At 34.5% G+C, this 6218-nt stretch overlaps 1 protein-coding gene across 1 annotated transcript in view; it reads right to left on the bottom strand.

Moving 5' to 3' along the window:
• Positions 1-6075: 6075 nt before the first annotated feature.
• The window catches only part of LOC145203988 (replication factor C subunit 3-like), a 62667-nt gene continuing 62524 nt past the window's right edge, over positions 6076-6218 (bottom strand). Inside the window, exon 9 of the transcript XR_013853434.1 lies at positions 6076-6127. The gene's annotated coding sequence lies outside the window, so the exon portion shown is untranslated. The remainder of the gene's footprint in view (positions 6128-6218) is intronic.

Below are 6218 nucleotides of genomic sequence, written 5' to 3'. Positions count from 1 at the left end.
GTAACCGGTTTTAAACAAGGTACAACTGCGTGTTAACGTTGTACAGATATTTCCGGCTTGGTGATTGTTTTAATGCAATAGTGTCGCTATGTTGTCTTTCACAAAGCGAAATAAACTCAACTCAACTCAACTCAACTTCGACCACGTTTGATCCATCTTAATTGATCAATAAGTAGCTATTCGTGGTTTTTGCAAGACATATATTAACCTCAAATACGTTTTCAGGTAAAACAATTGACAACATTTACTATCTGACTGATGGGACTGAAAACAAAGTCATTATGCATTTTACAAACGTAAGTTTTTTAGTTTCAAATTCTTTTCACAAAAAAGCATAACCAGCTTCATCTTTTTTGAAACAGGTGACTGAGACACACCTGGGCGAATATTCTGTGGTTATAAAGTCGCCCAAACCTTTCAACGACACTTTTAAAGTGCATGTGTGGGTTATAGGTGTCGAAGAACTGTCAAATGGTCACAACGGCAACCAGTCAAACACATCAGTTAATCATGAAGAAATCAATCAAACATTTGACGAACAATCCCACACGGATTTTCCCCGATTCAATCAAACAAGCGTCAACACCCTAAATGAAAATTCCCAAACAGTTATCGCACTTCTTGTGCCATTATGCTGTGTCAGCGTTATTGCCATGACTCTGGCAATTATGATGGCGAGGCAGCGTTGTCATGGATACAAAAGTCAAGGTTTGGGCTGTTTTGATGTTGAAATTTCAGTTTGATAAAAAAAATCCGTTGGTTTGTTTCTTAGATAAAGCAACAAATCAAAACACAAATCACATTTATTCTAATGAGGAAGCAGTTTCTGCAAACAGGTAAAGTATTATTATCTTTAGACTTAACGTCTCCTACTTTTTGGTTGCGCATTGTAATACAGTAAGCCTCGGTTAAACTGGATTCGGTTAATCCGAATCTTCGGAAATTTATACAAAACTTGAGGTACAAATGATATAAAATGTTGGAAGACTTGAACTAATCGACATCGGTTTAACCGGACAATTTTGGTCTAAACGGGCCTGGATTTATCGAGGTTTACTGTAATTATATTTGATATAGTGTGCTATATTTGCTTTTCAAAATCTCATTTGAAAAAAAATCGTTTGGAAAACAGTATTACATATAAAATCCCGCGAAACCTAACATCATATTTTTAGACATTAGCTGTAAACAAAACAACTAACAAGCGAAATTGAAGTTCATCTGTAATTTTTTTCAGACTCCAAGATAAACATCATCTTGCAAGGAACCGATCAACCAATAAGAGTCAATACGAGAATATTCAACCTAACATGAATAGAGAAAGTTCTCCGTATGAGATTACACATTAAGTTAAACCATGAAAGTCGGCAAGCTTCCGCTACGAACCAATTTAGAACGAACATCACTTTTGGTACAAGCAAATTATCAAACGTAACCATGACATAACATGGCTTCAACACGGTGTAACAGAAATGTATCCAACTTATACTGTGAGACATAAGAATGTTTTCAATTAGACATCAATTAAAATTTATTTAAGAAGTGATAGTGGTTATATTCAACCTACTTTATGTGATGCGTTTGTGCGTTTCGATAATAATTTTGGTTTGTTATGAAACGGTGTTTGCTGTCCCTTTTCAACCTTTATGATTTTTTGAACAATTGGACATTGTAAATATAAACCATACTATGTTGTTGCTATTGTTGAAATCAAAACTTTTGTATTCATAAGTAAAAGGCTATTATTTTGATGGAAACGTGTGTTTTATAAGCCATCAGATTTGATCATGTTCTGGGAAGTTTTTGGTAATAATTATAGGATTTACAAACATTTCCGCTGGATATAATTGCAAGATTGGCTTGTGGAATTTGAATTTAAGATTAATTCGTTCTAAAGTAGGTTGTCATCCGTTTCTATATGAAGGCATTTAGGGCACCGTGAGATTTACGACGTTTCGGTAATTTCCTTAAGTTTCCTATTGCTAACTATGTCGTAAGTTTAGTACCGACCAACACAAATAAAAACAATTACACACCTTTTGGTCCAAATCACGAGAATAATTCAATCGATTGCCGAGGCGTGTCACAGGTGTTAGAAAGTGGTGAACTGCACAGATTTAAACTATAAAACAAGAATCTATAAATCTATAAATTATAAAACAAGAAGCTGTAAGTAAGCCGTAATATACCATCAGAATAGGTAAGCAAATGCTAATTTTATAGATTTAAATAGCGACATAACAAGCCCACAGCCACGAGAGACACAAGGTTTGCAAACGTTTATAAATGTTTAAAAAAATGCGACTGTTATTTTGACCTTTAAAAAATTAAGGTCAAAATAACAGTAATGAAATATGGCTATAACAGGGCAGACTTTCAAGCAAAACACGACGCACCAAAACTTTTGGGTTCTAGAACAAAGACAAATGTACACAAATTAATAATCAAACGTTTTGTAGTTAAACTATACTTTTGTGTAACAGCGTTTATTAAAAGTTATGTTAACGTTACACCACGGCTTGTTATGCGTAGGTCCAACTGGGCCTGTATATTTATAACGTATTGTGATGCCGATAGGAAACTGACTCCTCTTTCTATTTCGAAGTATAGGTGCAATTGGTGTAGGCGGGTGCTTAGAAAACAAAATCTCTACAATAGACTTACAGTATATCACTTGTTCCTTGTTGTGTAGTGAAGATTTTTCTGCATTATGGGTTTCTATCAATGCTTATTGATCATCGTGGTGTTTTTGGTTTTTCGGAATTACAAAACTTGCGGTGAGAAATATTGAAATTATTTTATTTGTGTGCAAAAAAAAATTATACAACTTTAATGTAATTGATTTTTTTTTAAAGTAGCAAATTGCCAAAATGATTGGCTGGTGTTTACAAAATAGGTTTTGCGAAAGAATGTGCTGCTCAAATATGACTACGTTATTTGAGGGGCTGACGCTGCAAACCTTACAGCGCAGTTTGACAATCCATCCTTCCAATGGGCGGTTGGTGTCTCAAATATTAGTTTTAATCTGAGGTTAACAAACTACGACAGTCGTTGGACAATTTGCTTGCGCATGTATTACAAAATATTCATCTTTGAGATGGTGTCTGTCACAATACAAAACAACTATTCAACGGTTAATCACAACCCACCATTTTCATTCCAATCAACAGTCCAATCGTCAAACTCTTTTTTGGCAAATTTTGTTTTGACTAATGCATCAGCATACGTTGGATACCATTTTCAGGTACAAACAACAACCGGAAGGCAGGCGTCGGTTCGCACAACACCTAAACTCTCGTTTAAATGTAAGTTAAGTAAACAATCAACTTTTTCACATGCTGCTTTTCAGTAAAAATCTAACGTAAGTAAGGTTTAAATACCATTTGTGCAACATTTGTCCACAGTTTGTCCATACTTGACAAATTTGCATTATGTATCAAACGGTCGAAGATTTGGCAGCACTGCTACTGTGCAATGCAACAAAACGGTGTTTATAGAAAATTCTACAGTAAAAGGTCGCATGGAAAACTTAATTTGCAACAGGTTTGCAAAATGGAATGAAACCGACTTAAAATGTTATGAAGGTAACAAAAATTAGTTCACCTTATTTTCGTGAAGGGGTTAATGTTTCAAATTATTCTTTTAGGAAACTTTGTTGATTTAAACAACGCTACTTTCCATCAAACAGTCAGGCAAAACGCAAGTGTCTTGTTTTTTTGCGATCTTTTTGACTCTAATATGAATAGTTATGAGATCAAAAACTACTACTTACATTGGACAAAGGGTATGTTGGTTGTCTTACCAAACAGATCTTACTATGGTTTCACATTTATTTGATGTCTTTAGTTTGCGTGGGCAAATATTACTGTGACGTCATCGCACCACAACAGCCTCGTGACCTGTCAGCTAACATCACGTGACAACCAACAGGTTGAAACTAAATCGATAAAACTCAACGTCCAATGTGAGTGGGCCGGTTTAAATACATTGCCATAAACATCGTATGCCGTCATCGTATGATTTCTATCTTGCAGTTCCACCTCAATTACGTAACAACAGCTTCGTGTATCACAACGTGAACTTGTATCAGCAAAATTATGTTGAAGTAACTTTTCAGTCAAACCCCGTATTGTCTGGATCAGATGCAGTAACCGGTTTTAAACAAGGTAAAGAAAAATATTTTTGCTCGAGCCTCGTTCAATCTAACCTAATAGATCAAAAAGGAGACTATTCGTGGTTTCTGCAAGTCAAATACTAACATTAAACATTTTTTAGGTGAAAAAACAAGCAACATTTACTACCTGACTAATGGGATTGAAAACAAAGTTTTCATACATTTTACAAACGTAAGTTTTGGAATATCAATTTCTTTTCACAGAAAAACATAACAAGCTATATCTTTCAAAACAGGTAACCGAGACACACTTGGGCGAATATTCTGTGGTTATAAAGTCACCGAAACCGTTTAACGACACTTTCAAAGTACACGTGTGGGTTATAAGCGTCTGGGAACTGCCAAATAATACTAATGCCAATCATCAGTGCAACAAATCAATTATTTATGGAGTACACACATTTGACTATTCCCAAACAGTTATCGCACTTCTTGTGCTATTATGCTGTGTCAGCGTTATTGCCATGACTCTGGCAACTATGGTGGCGAGGCAGCGTTGTCATGGATACAAAAGTCAAGGTTTGGGTTGTTTCGGTGTTTAAATTTCATATTTATCAAAAATTATGTAATTTCTTTTCAGATAAAGAAACAAATCAAAACATAAATCACATTTATTCTAATGAGGAAGCCGTTTCTGCAAACAGGTAATGCATTATTATCCACAGACTTAACGCCCTCTACTTTCTATTATTGGGTATTGTAATGCAGTAAACCTCGGTTAAACTGGATTCGATTAAACCGAATCTTCGTATAATTTAAACAAACTTGAGGTACAAATGATTTGAAATGTGGTAAGGCTTTAAATAATCAACATTGGTTTATCCGGACAAACTTTTTGGTCAAAACGGGTCTGGATTAACTGAGGTTTACTGAAATGGTATTTTATATAGTGCCCTATATAGTGTGCTGTATTTGCAAGAATCCAATGTTTGAAATAATCGTTTGAAAACAGTAACATGTAAATAAACTTAAAACCGTATATTTCCAGAAATTAGTTGTAAACAAAACAACAAACAAGCTAAATTTGAGTTTAATTTGTTTTTTCAGGCAGCAACAAGATAAGCAACATCCAGCAAGGAACCGATCAACCAATAAGAGTCAATACGAGAACATCCAACCTAACATGAACAGAGAAAGTTTTCCGTATGAGATATCACATTAATTCGAACCATGAGAGTTCTTTCCGCTACGAACCAGTTTAAGACAAACATCACTTTCGGTACAAGCAAATTATCAACACGTCACCATGACATAACATGGCTTCAACACGGTGTAACAGAAATGTATCCAACTTATACTGTGAGACATAAGAATGTTTTCAATTAAACATCAATTAGAGTTTCTTTAAGGAGTGATAGTGGGGTTATATTCAACCTACTTTATGTGATGCGATTGTGTGTTTCGATAATATTTTTGTTTTGTTTTTATGAAACGGTGTTTGCTGTCCCTTTTCAACCTTTATGATTTTAAACAATTAAACATTGTAAATATATACCATACTATGTTGTTGCTATTGCTGAAAAGAAAAAAATTCGTGTTCCAAAAATGAAAGACTTTTGTTTTGATGGAAGTGTGTTTTACAAGCCAAGTGTTAGATTTTATTATGTTTATGTCTCAGGAAGCTTTTCGAAAACAAAAATAGAATTCAAAAGCATTTCCGCTTGATATAATTGCAAGATTGTCTTTTTCAGAAGTTGAATTTAAACCGGATTCGGACAAAGGTAAGTTGTCATCCTTTCCTATATAAAGGAATTTAGAGCACTGTGAGATTTACGACGTTTCGGTAATTTCCTTTAGTTCCTTAATTGTTGCTAACTATGTCGTAAGTTATGTACCAAGCAACATGAATAAAAACGATTAAACACCTTTTGGTCCAAATCAAAAACGAATAATTCAATCGATTGCCGAGGCTTGTCACAGGTGTTAGAAAGTGGTGAACTGCAGAGATGTAAACTAAAACAAGATGCTATATATAAGCGGTAATATACAATCAGAATAGATAAGCAAATAGGAATTGTACAGTTTTAAATAGCGACATATCACG

Source organism: Phallusia mammillata, chromosome 8 (genome assembly GCF_965637545.1).
Source record: "Phallusia mammillata chromosome 8, kaPhaMamm4.hap1.1, whole genome shotgun sequence".
NCBI lineage: Eukaryota > Metazoa > Chordata > Ascidiacea > Phlebobranchia > Ascidiidae > Phallusia > Phallusia mammillata.
The sequence above is the reverse complement of the archived record's forward strand: the minus strand, read 5'-3'. Positions and strand labels throughout refer to the sequence as shown.